This window comes from Haliaeetus leucocephalus, unplaced genomic scaffold (assembly GCF_000737465.1).
Source record: "Haliaeetus leucocephalus isolate CR32 unplaced genomic scaffold, Haliaeetus_leucocephalus-4.0 Scaffold1, whole genome shotgun sequence".
NCBI classification, from domain to species: domain Eukaryota; kingdom Metazoa; phylum Chordata; class Aves; order Accipitriformes; family Accipitridae; genus Haliaeetus; species Haliaeetus leucocephalus.
Genome location: NW_010972437.1, coordinates 23,913,765 through 23,929,030, shown reverse-complemented (window position 1 = coordinate 23,929,030; position 15,266 = coordinate 23,913,765). Strand labels below are relative to the sequence as shown.

General features: G+C 43.3%; 1 protein-coding gene across 1 annotated transcript in view; it reads right to left on the bottom strand.

Moving 5' to 3' along the window:
* The window catches only part of LOC104832625 (kalirin-like), an 81,094-nt gene that overhangs the window by 65,372 nt on the left and 456 nt on the right, over positions 1-15,266 (bottom strand). The window lies entirely within an intron of this gene.

Here is a 15,266-nt window from a genome sequence, read left to right as displayed (position 1 = left end):
AACAAATTTTTTGCAGAAATAATTCCACTCATGAATAAAAGCCAATAATGACAATCTGACCAATGAGCACATAAATTAGCTCTGCTGTGCTCGACAGAGCCCATTTTCCATATTTAGTGATTCCTGTAAAATAACATTTCTGACAAAGATGGAACTGAATCAGATGTGGGTGAAAGACTAACTTGGTCTTTACTAAAACTATTTCCTGAAGAACGGGAATCTCTGTACCAGAAAATCTTGGAAAGCTGGAGTCATCTAGACCTGTCCTATGCACAAACAAAGCCTCTATGTTAGTATTTCACACTAAACAAACAAGAATCATCTAAACCATCAAAATGCACCCTCTCCTGCCCTTTCCAAGAGTATCTCCTTCACCGTACGGGCTGTAAGCTCCAGTTCACAGCTCTCAGACCCTTGAGGCTTTATACCTCCCTCAGGAAATGCTGCTGTGAGAGCCACCGTGGATCTGCTCAAGGACTTCAGGGCTAAAGCTCTACTTGACGGACGCAAAGATGGCAGAACAAGGTATGAAAACTGCTTCTTTGGTCTCTTCTGTGCTTTTGTATTAAATGTCCAAAACACACTCAGTGAAACATTTTTATTGGCACGAGTCAGGGTTACAAAACTCTGTGGCTTAGGCAGATGACAGTACCAATCCCAGTTTTAGTGTTAGAGCCTATTCTGCCTGTAAAACCTGGCATGGATTTGCAGAAATTTGGGAGGTAACATTTGGATAATACAAAGTCACTTTACAGCTATTCCTCAGCTGAAAGCACTAGTTCATAACAATATAAATAATGAATCTGACAACTTTTAATGTCAACAGATAAACTGTCTCCTCAGGCACTGCCTCTGAAAAAAGCTCCAGTGAAGAATGTAAGTGAACATAAGGAAATTTTCAGTGCCCATGTCAGAAAAAGATAGAGAACAACTGGCTTGAAAAGCCCTTTAGATTAGGAGTACGTTAAACTTTCGCAATGGAATTGCAAAACTCTCCCTGGAGTCCTCCATGGTTCCCCATCTACTCCCAGCTCAGCTGCTCTACACGTGTCCAACCACAGACCTGCCCTGTGCTTTGGCTCGAGAAAAAAATGAGATGAGACCATGTAGGACCCGGTTTCACACCAGAGGGTAAAGACACGTTCAAACTACACCACTGAAATCTAAATGCAAATTTTGCTCCAAGGTTCAAATGTTCTCCCTAACTTTATAATCTCCTGGAAATGAGCAGAATTGAGAAGTTTCAACCGAATTTTCAGTTTGTGTCTTGCAGTATCGTTTGAAGCTTCAAGCTGAAAGTAACATCAAAAGGCACAAATCAGTCTGGCAGGATTCTCACAATTCCATTTACATGGATGAAATTACTTCTGTCCAAACTCAAGAAGAGTAGTATGGAGTTAAATATTTTATGCAAAAGTTTCTAGTTCAATAGAGAAAGTAGCCTACACTGCTAAAAGCAGATGTACTTGATAAATTTTCCAGTCACTGTAATGTAAAAACTCAAGATTTGACTTTCTGTTTCAGTGCCAAACATGCAAACAAGACTAATTTCCAAAAAGAACAGGGCAAAAAAAGAACTGAAAACTAAATTAATCACACAACATTCTGAATGCACTGTTTGTTTATTGAATAGCTGATATTTCTTGGAAATGGGAAGGAAGAGCTGCTTTGAGGTAGAAGATGATCTGCAGAGTTCCCTTTAGCTACACTGCAAAGCAGGGGATGCTCCTGCGAGATTTTGCATATGAGTTTTGCCTTCGGGAAATGGTCATCTACCTGTTGGTTTTAATATTCAACCTCCTGATCATTACTTCCAGGTAGAAGCCTAAGCTGAGGAAAGCAAGCACTGATCTAGCTGGGGTGGGCAAACACGGTCACTCGGAGCAGCTCATTTTTGTGGCAGGCAGCAGCTCACCCCATGCTCTCAGCAGTCAAGGAGCAGTGCACACTTCTGCCCAAGGGTGATGCAGAGTGGGAATCACACCCTGTAGGAGCCTTTCTCTTTCCATTAACTACAGAGGGAGTCCGAGGAAATTACACCCTTAGCTAAATTTAGTTATTGTGAATCCCCTTCCCACATTTGAGTATGTTTAATACCAGGCCGATCTCACAGCAGGAAATGATTAGCTGAAGTTAAGCATCTGACAATTCACTTTAATGAGCAATAACTCATGGCAACTCGCCATTAGCTTCAGTTGAATAGCTTTTATTTTTAGCTGGTGTTGCTCAGATGCGGCTTTCATCCAGCATGCGCTGGGAAAGCTGACATCCCCAAGTAGTCTCCAGGTCTTGGTTGTGCCAGTCAGAGTGTCAGGGCTCAAGAGCTCCAGTTCCTGGAGGTCAGAGAAAAGTCACTGCAGTTCTGGGAAAGTTTCAAAGAGCGAGATAAAACCAAAAGCTTGGAGAAACAGCACAGAGGCGCGCGGTCTCAAGAGACCTTGCAAGAAAAGTTACTGAAATCCTGAGAGCGTGCTGAATGAGTGAGCTGGGTCTCCAGGGAGAGAGACAGCACAAGGGGAAGGCACAGAGAAAGAGCCTGCTGAAATAAAACATGACTTTGTTACTGTCCAAGAGTGCCTAGTGAGTGGAACAGCTACAGAAACCATCTCTATTGTATCTGCTGCTTCATGTGGACCTAAAGCTATTGTCAGAGGTGACTGCAGGGAGGGCACGGGGAAAAGATGAAGATGAGCCCTCAGATGAATACAGGGCAGGGCCTCGTTCCTACAGATGAGCATTTAACTGAGGAGCTGCTGCACATCAAGGCAGAACGTGTCCTCGTGCCTCTGAAGAGGCTCTCAGGAAAGCGTGCAACTCAACCCCACAGCACCAAGCACTTGAACAGCAGCTGAAACATCTGCAGTCCTCCTCTCCGGGTGTCCCGCTCAGAAACGGGTTTCCATATAACAGCATACAACTGTGATGGGTATCTACAGCTTCTCTGGTGGGAGGTTTGAGCCTTTTTCTCTCCATTTATCAGCCTGACAAATTCATCCTGCTTCAGAGTCCCATCTGAGCCCTCACATAAACTGCTGTGAGTTCATGACAGGAATAATAAAAGAACAAACATTCACAGAGTGAATCCACCAACCCGTTGGTGAGATACTCCTAGCCAGCTCCTATCCCCAAATACTGTGAGATAGGCACATTATTGGCCTGCCTTGAGTCCTTCAAGGGAACCTTGCTTAACTCCCCAACAAAGCAACAACTTTTTAGAATAGGGTTTTTACTAAATAAAAGCATGTGGAAAAGCTCAGAAAAAGAGCAGTTGCTCCACACAGCAGAGTTTGAGGCCAGACGCAGTATTTCTACGCACTCAATTTCATTCACCCATTCTCTTGCCTCGGGTTTGTGCCCAGCACACGTCCTGGACCCGACCAGAGCACAGCTCGAGCAAGTCCAACACATCTGCTGGGAGCGCACGTTGGAGCAGCCTTCCTGTAATGCCTCACAGCTGGGAGAGCAGATTTCTGAAGTCGAGGCACAACACATTTCACTTTAGCAAAGGAAGGAAATAAAAAGTCAAGACTAACAAGATCCAGAAAGGGCATGTTTTTGGTTTTTTTTTTGAACAAATCAACATTTATTTCAATTTAGTCAAACAACTCGTTGAAGCACTTCTCTAAGTTCTACTTTACATTTTGTATTTACACTGTCCTCATTCTGTGACAAAAATAAAGTAATCCCCGACCCTGAAGTTTCCAGAATAAGAGTTGCTAGCAGCAAAAAGAACAAAGCCCCAAACACAAAGCAAAAATGCCCCTTCATATATTTTGATAGGAGACTTATGCACGTTCTGTAAAAAAAGTTTTAACCCTGAACTTTTATGGAAACCTATATGGGATGATGAGGGGGAAAACGTCACGTTTGAAGCTGAACAAGAAGAGCAGCATTTGCTGGCCTTTGCAAGTACACTGTTACTTTTAGCATAAGGAACTGTGAAATGCTTAGACACCCACATAGAAGCAGACTTTTTAACTTTGATCTAAGCAGTTTTGCTCTGCTGGGTGCATAAGGGTACCAGAGTCGGCGAATACCATCTTTTATCCTGGTGGTGGGCACAAAAACAAACTTTATTACACATGGTTTCCAAGCAGCTGTTAGTACAACACAAGCCTTATTCTTTTGCGAAGTGTCAAGGGTCAGCTTCATTCAGCAGCTCCCAAATTGAGCTACTGTAAGAATTTTTCCACACTTAATGAAGCAATTTCTCAGTTAAATGACATCGTTGCTAGGTCAACTCTGCCTTAACGCTTGAAGCCAGCAACCTCTATGACAAGGTGGACCACTCTGCTGAATGGGGGAAAGGAGGGAGGAGGATGACATTTGAATATTGTGTTTATCTCTCCCTACCTCAAAAGAAACTGTGGCTATGTCCCCAAACAATTCCTCATGGAAACAACAGAAGAGTATTGGTGACAAAATAAATTGGAATTGGAAAAAAAAAGCAAGAACAGAACCCAAAGCTTTTTGGGATAGGAAGAAAAACTGCATGTTGAGAAAGAAGGGATTGGTCATTAAACTTTCCAGGCACACACAGGGCTCAGAAAGCACAGAAAACAAGCAGAACAAACAAACACAACTGTGTGCATCTTAGCGTCAGCTTCTTTTGCCAAATGCAGTAGCTTCCAACATTCAGCAGCTGTGTCTTGCTTTCTAGTGCTGTGGAGTTCTCTTTGGTACTTGGAGGCTGTCAGGAGCTCCGGGCAAAGAGAAAGTCTTTGTCCATTTACCAACCAATTCCAAAGGCGCTGATCTTGAATAACTTTACTAAGCAAGAGTGACACAGATGTCTAGGAAAGGGGGCTTTTCTCTTAGTAAAGTTGTGGTAGGTGCAGTGGAAACCCAAGGCAATCTACATGCTTGTCAAATTGTGCCTAGGTAAGAACAGAGTCCTCCATGAACGTCTCTCATTTGTTCACTCTTAAATTATTCAGGCTCTGACAGCCCCTGAAAAGAAAAGAACGGAATAAGAATAAGTTGCAAGTGGTGCAGGGCGAGAGCGGACACCACGTAACCACCAAGAACAACGAGGTTGGGGTGTTTGACGACAGACACACTGCAGCCGGAGCCTCCAGGGCTGGTGCCCAAAGCAGCTACCTCCACACCCTTGTCCTCCAGAAATACTAGCAGAAAATACAAGCTCACAGCAAAGGTACTGGTTAGGATGAATTAAAAGAAGTAATGAATGAAGTAAATGCAAGCAGCGGTTTGGAAATAAAACACACAGATAAGAACTGCTGGTGCTTGTGATGTTTTGCTCTTTGAACACGGCACAGGGAAATGGCTAAGCAGCTCAGACACTTTTAAGTGCACACTCAAGACTACCAGTTAGACTTGTGGGAAGCTTTAATTCACTGAGCTTAAGTAGGAAAATCAGAACATCACTTGCCGTCCCATATAACAGGCTCGCGTGATCTACGTCTTGGTTTTTCGTTTGACAGCTCTCCAGGGCAGGGAGCAGTTCTGTGAGGAATCTTCCCCGTGGTGCCGGTCAACAAGTTTATCAAATTTCAGGTGATGAAATCACTACTACACTCTATCTGCACCAGCAAGAAAGATGGGACGGGAACTTGAAGTCTCAGAGAGCATCTGCTGCACAGGAACAGGAGAGCTCTCTGCAGCACCCTGCCGAGGTCTCAGCCCTCTGAAGCTGTGCAAGTGCCTTGACCTAGCCACCAGCCTTCCCAATAAGGTTAGTCCTGAGAAACTCATTGATTCTGACTTCTGGAGGGCCACACAGAGCCTCCCACAGCTACGGCACCTACACCATTGCTCCTTACCAGCAGCCTCCTCACAGAAAAAAATTCTAAGTCCAGCTTAGCAGACATGTGGAGAGGTACACTGCATAAACTGCACTGCTTCATTCCCAGCTGCATCACTGCATCTACAAATAGCTGTAAAAATGCTCTACCAAGCAACATGTCTAATAAGTGATTATCATTACAAAAGCCATATTCACTATTGCTGAGCAGCCGCTTTCTTTCAGCCCCATCTTTCAAAGTAATTAGGAAAAAGAAACACTTATTTGAACACAACAGCAAGGGCTGGACTGGTCTAGCAGCAGAGGCTCTTTGATTCTGGAAAGACTTTGTCAAATACGAGTAACCTCTTACCACAATGTAAAATGCCTGATCACAGACATCCACCTGCCTGATAGTTTAGCATCTCTGGGACAAGTGACTGCAGTGAATATTCAGTGAGCATTAGCCTTTAGATGTCTGTCTGGAGCTTGCCTTGCTTGAGGCTTTTCTTAGACAGACTGCCAGATCAAATTTTACGGCAGCACAGCTCTGAGCAGCTCCAGCCCTCCTTGAGCAACCCAGGGTGTTCAAGCCTGAGTAATTTCTCTGATACTAAGACAAAGTCAACTAAGATGCTGCTGTCTGCTCAGCACCTGTGCACTGGCAGGAGCTGTGCTCTGCTATTGAGGAGCTGAAGTTACTACTGTGATATTCAAAGTGTCTGCCTCTTTCTTGCCTAAAGCTATGATTTTCCGTCTGCTGCCCTAGAAAGGATCCCTGTTGATTAATACTTATTCAATTTGCTAAAGAAATCTATTCAGCCTCCACATGCTTCAGCTGAGAGTAATGTTTGAATATCGTGTTGATCCTCAGGGTTCAAACTACAGAAGGTGCAAAGAATACCAGATTTGAGGCACTTCAATGGTATTAGCTGTGAATCATCTTTTTACATTGTACCACTCAGATACATTTGGATCTAAACCACATTTGCATTTCTAATGAAAACAGATTACCATTAGTAACTAAAGAATGTCTTAAATCAGAATCCTTAGGCCATAAAAGCTAATTGCATGATGCTAAAACTGGATTTCAAAAATATACATATTATACCCCCTGCAGGATTAACTAGGCAACATCTCTTCAAAAGAGTTCTCAAAAGTGTATTTATTCAGCATGTGGTTAAATTATACTGGGTTGTGCAACACTTTTCATAGCCTGCCTTGGCGCACACTTCTGCAGCAGCAGACAGCTGGGGCCTTGTTCGTCAGGGGTGCTCAACATGGGCAAATCTGATTCGGGACCGCAGCAAACCCCAGCTGATGAGAAGGAACACACATGCTGGTTCGTGCTCTCTGCCTCACAACCACCTAGATGCTGCCTTCACCCCTAACGCAATCCTGCTGCTCCCTGTTGTGCAGCAGGGGTTGTCTTGGCCACAGTTAACTGGTGCCGCTGAACAAGATGATCTCGGGTACGTGTGTTATGTGCTTCCTGGGACATGCAGGCCTATAAAAAGGCTGAAATCAACTGGCAGATATAAATCTGGAAGTTATAACTGCTGATTATTTGATGCGCGTTTTGTCACCAATTTCCTACGTGACCTCAAGAAAGTTTCAGAGTACTCACTGAACTGTAATGTGTTTTCAGATAGGTTAAGACTGTACCGCATGTCTTAGGGATGTAAGAAACCTCTGTTCACTGAAGCTGCATGTGCATTATGAAGGGAGGAGAAAAAAAAAAAACAACACAGCATAACAGGGCACATCCTCAGCTGCTATACTCTGTAGCTGTAATTGTCAGCAAGCCTAAACTGCATGAAAAAGCATCCTCAGTGGATTTAGCTGTAGCCAGGGATGTGCCACTCCCAGCTCTCCTTGTGTGCTCGGAGCTGCTCGCTCCATGTGAAATATGAACATGGAAAAATGCCTGGAAAACCTAACAGTGGAGACACCTCCAGGGTTGCTAAGTGCAGTCCCTTGTTATCACAGGTGAGAGCCCATCTCTTTCCTAAATGTTTAATACAGCGTTGTCTTCTGCTAGTGAACAAGGGATCTTTGCTCAAAATTGACATATAGATTGTACTTGTGCTTTCCTGTGTACAGCAACACTAAATTTCCATGTTTAATTTACAACCTTCCAACACAAAAGATAACAATCTCCACCAGAAACCATCTAATGGCTCTTCAGGATCACATTTGCTAACGGGTTCCCAGCAGGTCTGGGTCCCAGGCTTCACCCCTTTGTGCAACTTTACAGCCTTTCACAGCCTGGAAGATAATTTTGCAGGGATCCAAGATTTCAAAGTTGTTGAGCTGTACCAGGACTAGCAATGGCTGTAACACATGGAACAACCAAGTGCATTGTGGTGCAGTAAGGACAACAGAATGGCAATTACTAACTTCTCATGTGGCAACACACAGAATGGGAGATGTATTTTTTCCATTTTCCAAAAGTACTGAGCGACCACAGTTCCTGTATAGTAGAGGAGCACCGGAAAGCATTGAGTAGTACTGGGAGGTGAGGGAGTAAGAAACCAGCCAGACCTATAGGGGGCTTTCTGCAATGTGATGTTATGCATGCTACATTAGAGAAAAGCAAACAACAAATACGTAAACTGAAGCATATATAATGGTGCTCTCCCCATCAAAGAGGAAACCCCCATGGCTGTTCTACTGTTAACTGCTGTAATTCAGTTTGCATGTTCTATTTCTCATCTCATTAGGACTTCACTGGTGAAATTTTCATACTTTGTCCTAATTATCTGAAAGGAGCACAGGTGACGGGTGTGATTTCCATGTTCTCAGCTTGCCTGGGAGAGGACTGCGGGGCTGGTCCAGGACAAAGGCTGACAGACTGAGAGGCATGTCAAATTCAACAGGAGACCCAACTGGATGCACTAACTACCTTTAATCCAAGTAATGGCTGGTGTTTCAGCATAATCAGCCACATCAAACATTATGAACTAAAAGCAAACAGGTTAATTCTTGGGTTGTGTTTTCTAATGACAAAGAATATTAGCCAAGGGAGACGGTTTTGAGCTTATCTCAGTAGGTATTTCCTAATAATTCTTTACACGTGCTGAAGTCCAACTTAAGATCTACAGATCTTTTTTAAGAAAACAGCCAGATGTGCTTCTGTAGTTGTTTTAAAAAGTATCTTTACATAACATTGAATTGGATGATGCAATATTAACAATTGAACTGTTCTGCAATAGCAACTGATATACAGTGGCTAAACTGGCAGAGACCTGGATTTCCTTACTGAATTGAAAACCCCATCTGTAGATCCCTGCTGTAATCACTAACTGCTCAACCGATTCTTCTCTTTTTAAAAGAAATTGCAACTTTTGCCAGAGATGAAAATGTTTTCATAGAGCCTGTTAACAGACAAGAACTACACTGAAATGTAACAGTGTTCTGTTGTGTTTGAGAAATACCTTGATGCTGGTTTTAGACTGAAACATTTTGAGGTTTGGGTTTTTTTAACTTTAAAAAAATGACAGATTAGTTTTCCAAATACATACACAAGTTTTAACAAGGTGTATGCTCAAACATAACAGTTTGGAAAAAAACCCAAATCCTTCTGCGGTCATGTGAAGTAACTGCCCTTTTTGTTTCACTTCAAAATGGATGGATTTTATTTCAGCATCTGTGCACTGAATTCCTAAACAATACATCTATCTGGCATTTATTTTATAGGAAAGCAGCATATTTAGCTACCCCATTTTCTTTGCAGTGAACAGGGAGTTACCCAAGCCGTATTTTTCACAATTATCTGTACTCTTTCCCTTAGAATAAAGTCTCCCTTCTTTAGGCTTTTGACAAGATGAATAAAGCCTTGTGAATTCTTATATGCTTCTTGGAGTGAATGGGAAGTTTAGAAGCTTGGCCTGCATAGAAGCAAGCCCCATGTTTCCTTAAAGCTGGATGAATATATGAAAGTTGAAAAGTTGAAAACAATGTAGCAATCCAAATGATAAGGATCCTCATCACACAATCACCCGCAGACTAGTAACTGAAAGCTGATCATTTTAGAAGCTCTTGCTATCCACTTTATACATATGAATTAAGATCTGAAAGTTTATTTTCTGTACAACTTTTGTCACATCCTGTATATAACGCCATCTCAAAAGATAAGGCTGCAAGATCAGGTGCAAAAGTGAGACACAAAGCCGGAGGATGAAGGGCTAGCTTGCGTTGAGAGAGTTGGAGTTGTCCAGCAGTGTGTAAAATTTTCAAAAAAGAAAAAAATAATGCTAGTATTACTTGGATCTTGGGAACTGAGAGAAAGTTGCTAAAGCGTCCCGAACACTGGCACTGAAAGATAAACATCAGATTTACAGAAAGTAGCTGGCGGAAAAGGAGAGCAGTGAGCAGAGAGTCACGTGCAGCAACCAGCACTTTGAAAGACCTCAAACCTCCTGTGCTCTTGGACACTATCTTTTGCAGTAACGCAGACCCACTGAAAACCTAACTTGTTGTATCCGTGAACAAGGTTTCTACCCTCAAAAACCCCTCCTGCAAAGAGGTAAGATTTAACAACACTTAAAACTAAATAATCCTAAAAAGAGCTCCCTGTTGCCCCCAACCTGCCAACAGAGGAGTGGACATGCTTCTCCAACTGTCCACCTTCAGAGGTTGCTTACCAGCCTCACGACTTCTGCTGAAATCCTCCTATGTCTCATTGCCATGTTCAAGGGAGGACATGCCCACGCACACAAGTACTAACAGGTTCAGACGACTGAGTCTTTGTTTACCCAAAAAGACTGGCATGGGGACTGTCAGGCATGCTTTTCGGACATGCTTAACGCAGGACTATCTGTCAGGAGGGTGTAATGCAGGTGTGGGAAAACACATATCCACACTAACAAAAAGAGCGATTTTTTTTGCTAACAGTATTCACCTTGTCGTGTTAATCCTGCTTGCTCAACTGAGCAGCATTTTCATCAACTCTTTTGTCCCTTCCAACAACTATCTGCTATGACCTACTCTGACTCCTGATTCAGCCTGCAGATGGGAAAACACAGGACTTGGAAGATATGTTCCTGTCACAGGCTTACCAGTTTTCTCTTAATAGAACTGGAAGAAAATAACAACACCTCTCCCAAACCTCACCACAGCCATTTGCTTGCTTGTGAACCTGCCAGGAGAAAGAGCCGAGCACAGCTCTGGCATGAGAGAGAGACTGCCCACAGAAGACCAGTACACTTGATCCTCTTGACTTTACTGAGATGCAGCTAATGAGCAACAGATGGACTTCACCCAAGGAGTATATTTGGGGAAGGTAACAGTTTCCTCATATTTCTCATTCAGGAAGGACCAGGAAACTAAGCGAGCTTTGGTTGACACCCTTAATTTTACTATTGTTTTCTCCTCTGCCTCAATTTTGACGGAACTGCTTTGGCCATGCATGCCATTACGCTTTACACAGTGTAACCATGGTTCAGTCTGCAACACTAAATAAAATATGTTCAAATTAGGAAATGTTATGGGCTTGAATATATTACTGCAGATCACTCTCTTGCTACCACTCAGCACAGAGGTACCAGTTTCCTTAGCAAAGCTCTGCAGCTTGCTGTAACACAGTGTCAGCACCTTCTATAAAAAGCACTATCAGATATCACTTTTTACCTAATGAAGAAATAACTTTTACTAACATGCTGTTGACAGCCCTTGTAATAATGCCGGTTTGCCTAACTTCCAGTTAAGGCTCTGTTTCTGACCAGCTAGCAAAGAGGTACAAGGTGGCTGGCTGAACTCCCTTCACTGCACTTCAGTCACCACCACTCTGTCAAGAGGAGCTTACTTTGTTAATCTTACAGCAAAGAGTTTCATCAGACTGAGCCAGTAACAAATCAAAGACTCAGGGAAGGATAGCAAGAAAAGGAAAAAGAAGGAAAGAAAGAAAAAGAGGGCAGTAAAACAAAAAAATGCAGAAGGAAGAGCAAAACTGCAGGAGACAGGAGAGAGGAGAAGCTGGAGGGACAGAAAACTTAAATGAGAGTTTTAACAGGAGCTTAGCACAGACACAAACCCACTCAATCTTTCATTTTTAACACACTGCGATTAAAGGTTTGACATTCAAATTAAGTTTCTTTTGTTCTGAAATGAAAAGTTTGGATATGACCAACAGCCTGCTCAGAAGAGCAACTCTTCTAAGAGGCAGAGGGACATGTTCTTTATTGAAGCTGATATGGTGCATCCATTTAAATCCATCTTCCCTGTTTCTGGCTACCCTGAAGTAAAAAGTGTTTTATATTCTCACCTGAAGCCACTCTGCAGCCACATAATATTACCTAGAACAGGGTGTAAAGTGTTGCGCTATAAAGTTATGCTGACAATAGATTACTTTTAACCACAGACCCTTTTCTTTGGGCTGTACTTAATGCACTCGTAGCTAGCTCCTCGAGTCCAGCAGATCAGAACATCTCTCTCCTTGTGCTCAATGAAAAGCATTTCCTACACCTTGTTAGTGCTTCCCACCCTCCTGGTGCCCCTTAGGGCAACAAGTCCCCCGCGTGCCCCAGGTTGGGGTAGAACTGACTGAGCTGAACTACTGCAAAGGAATGTCCTCTAAATAAGGCCCTGGGTAGAATACAGCACACAGAATTTAGCTTCGAGGTTAAATCTGAGTCACTGACTATTCTTTACAGCCTCCCATGCATCAGAGCCTGGAGTTCAGTTTCCACCTGACCCAAGCTCCCAGCACCTACTGCTGAGCTTCAGAGCTCTGTGCTGAAGGTAGTGCGGAGTAATGGCACTCACCTGCTGGACTTTGCTCTGTGTTTAAAGGCAACAAAGCTTTGACCTTGTCACAGTCAAGGCATGCAGCTGACCATTTGCTTTAGAAAAGACATTTCACAAAGCAGGATTCCCTCAAATTTCTTCGCTTTCCCTCATCACGACCCTTTCAAAGGGGCCTCTAATCTGAGGCAATGGACTCCATGTTAAAAGAAAATAAGCTATACTCAATTGCAAATCCTGGACTGATTTCTAAGGAGAGTTCAATGACTTTCTAGTTATCAGAAGACCATCAGAATTTGAACCCTCTTATCAGTCTGCTTTCGGGGCCAGTTTTGCAGTACTAAGAAGTATCCCATTACACTAGGTCACTTTGCATTTGTGCATTTAGGAGATACAGCAAAAAGCCTTGCTTGCCCACTCTTGGCTGATCAAGGCCATTAGCCTGAAGGCTGTGCAAGTCTACTGCTCTTAACTACCCCTTTTTATGGCTGAAAGCAAGTGACAGACTCTTGCTCTGAGGCACTCCTATATTAGGATTCATATTTTTCTGTATTTCAGAACAGACAAGTAGTCCTTATTTAGTCCATGCAGGGGACTATCAGAGTTGGAGCAAAACTGCAAATGGTACTAAGTGTCAGTTGCTTTCTCTGGATGGATCCCACTAGCTTTGTACATGGGCAAAGCTGACAAGATCAGAAACTCACCAAGAGAAACAAGTCAGAAAGCAGTATCAAGGTCTCTACTGCAGAAGACAGGATAAGATTGATGCAAAAGAGTAGTATGAGTTATCTGTCAAAATCCTTCAGAGAAATGCCCAGTTACACGAAATTTACCTATTTCATGATACATTGGGGACCTAGGATTTGGGTTTTTTCAGCTCTGCATTATTGCTGCTATTTAGGAGTTCAAGCATCCACATCACTTCCAAGCTCCACGGCACAAAAAGCACTGACACAGCTTGTACTGACACAACCTCTGTTTGAGCATAGACTGCATGCTCGTCTTCTCAATGTCTCTCACCGCACAGTTCTTATTGGTGCAACAAAACCTACTCTGTTGTTGCAAAAGATCAAGATACATCAGCCTTCTGTCACCAGGAAAAAGCAGAGCCACCATTTCCAAAGGCAAAGGGAAGGTCATTTATGGGGCAGCAGTGAGAACGGCTCCAAGGTGCTTCACATCCATCTTAAATACAGTCACCTATTTGTACTGCAAGTCTAAGATGAGCAAGAAGTGCTGTGATGAACAGTGTCTCCCCAGAAGCAACGATGATCACTGACAATGCAGAATACATGAAGTTAGAGCTTCAAAGGTCTGATTGCCGCATTAAAGAATCTCCAAGCTTAATGGCAGAAGCTGCCAACGACAGCACACTGATGCTGTAGTCTGGGGCACCCAAATCCCTCATCAAATGTCAGGTTTGGTACTTGCTTATATCCAGGGAGTATCCCCACCATCTGACTGCCTCTGGTTGTCTTTAATAAATACAGCATAACAGATAGCCTTTAACAACTTTTTGCCCGAAGTTTACTACCAAAGACAAGAAAAGTAAAGCAATCGGTATCACAAACACCTTTTGTTACTAACCCAGTAAACTAGAACTGCAAACACAGTTAACATTTCAAAAGGAGAGAGAAGAGCCAGCTGTTTCCCCTTCCCCCTTCTAGAGATGTTTGCAGGCAGGACAGGCAGCAGGGAGATTTAGATCTGTTAGAATCAACATTTTAAAGACCAGAGCCCTGTCAGAGAGCTTGAATACTGCTTCAACCTGCTGCATGGGCCAACACGTTAAAGCACAGGCTGTCCGAGAGTCGTGGCTTTCACAGTAATTTAGAATCACAACCTTTCTGCTAGCAGCCCTACCCCTACAACCGGGTTACATGTTCCTTCTTAAAAGGCTGCAAAACAGCGGGGTTTTGTGCATTGACCTCGAGTCACTTCTTTGGCATGAAGTAGTGTGTTCTCCCCAGGCTGAAAAAGATCAATGTCTTATGAAATCATGGCAAACTCCATCGCCAACTAGTTTGCTGTTGTCACCGCAGAAGCGTGACTCTAGTTCAATAACTGGGGAAACAGGGCTCCTGCACTGCAAATGTGTGCCTCAGGAAATTAGTAAGCCCACCCACCCTCAAAGTCATCTTTTTCTGGGGATGTATGAGCGGGTTCCACAATTACCAAAAAACTGCATTTAAAAGCTTTTGTTTTAAAAAAAGGACCCAAAACAAAAGGCAAGTTTTGTTTGGGACATTTTTGCTTGGCCATTCAGAGAACAGGAAACACTGAAATGCCACAGACAGATCTTCAAAAACCTCACATTATCCAGAACAAGTTCAAGAGCAATATCACAGCATAAAGACTGCAGGCTGGGAAATCTTCAGTCAATGCATCTGAGCTGCACTGTTCCTTGTAAACCCCAGATTTTTATTTTATTTTTACAAGGCGCTCTAGCTGCCGTGGCTTTCCCACATCTCTCTTAACGTTTCAGCTCAGCCAGCTTCACCAGACCTTCCCACATCACCATTCAGAGATTTCTGAACTGTGAGAAACAGATGTTTTCAAAGCATTTTGCTCCTACCCAAGCCCAAGAAAGACTAGAAAGGGGAAAAAAAAAAAAGAAATCTCATTTAAGCAAATATTTCTCCCCGCCCTATTGACCTACAGTCCCCGGGTGTTTCCTACCAGCAAAGCTAAAACGTATCCTGTCAACTTTAGCCCTCTCCCTCCCCGTGCCCGTGGCCGGTTCCCCCGCCCCTCCGGGCAGCGGCCCCGCGGCTCCCTG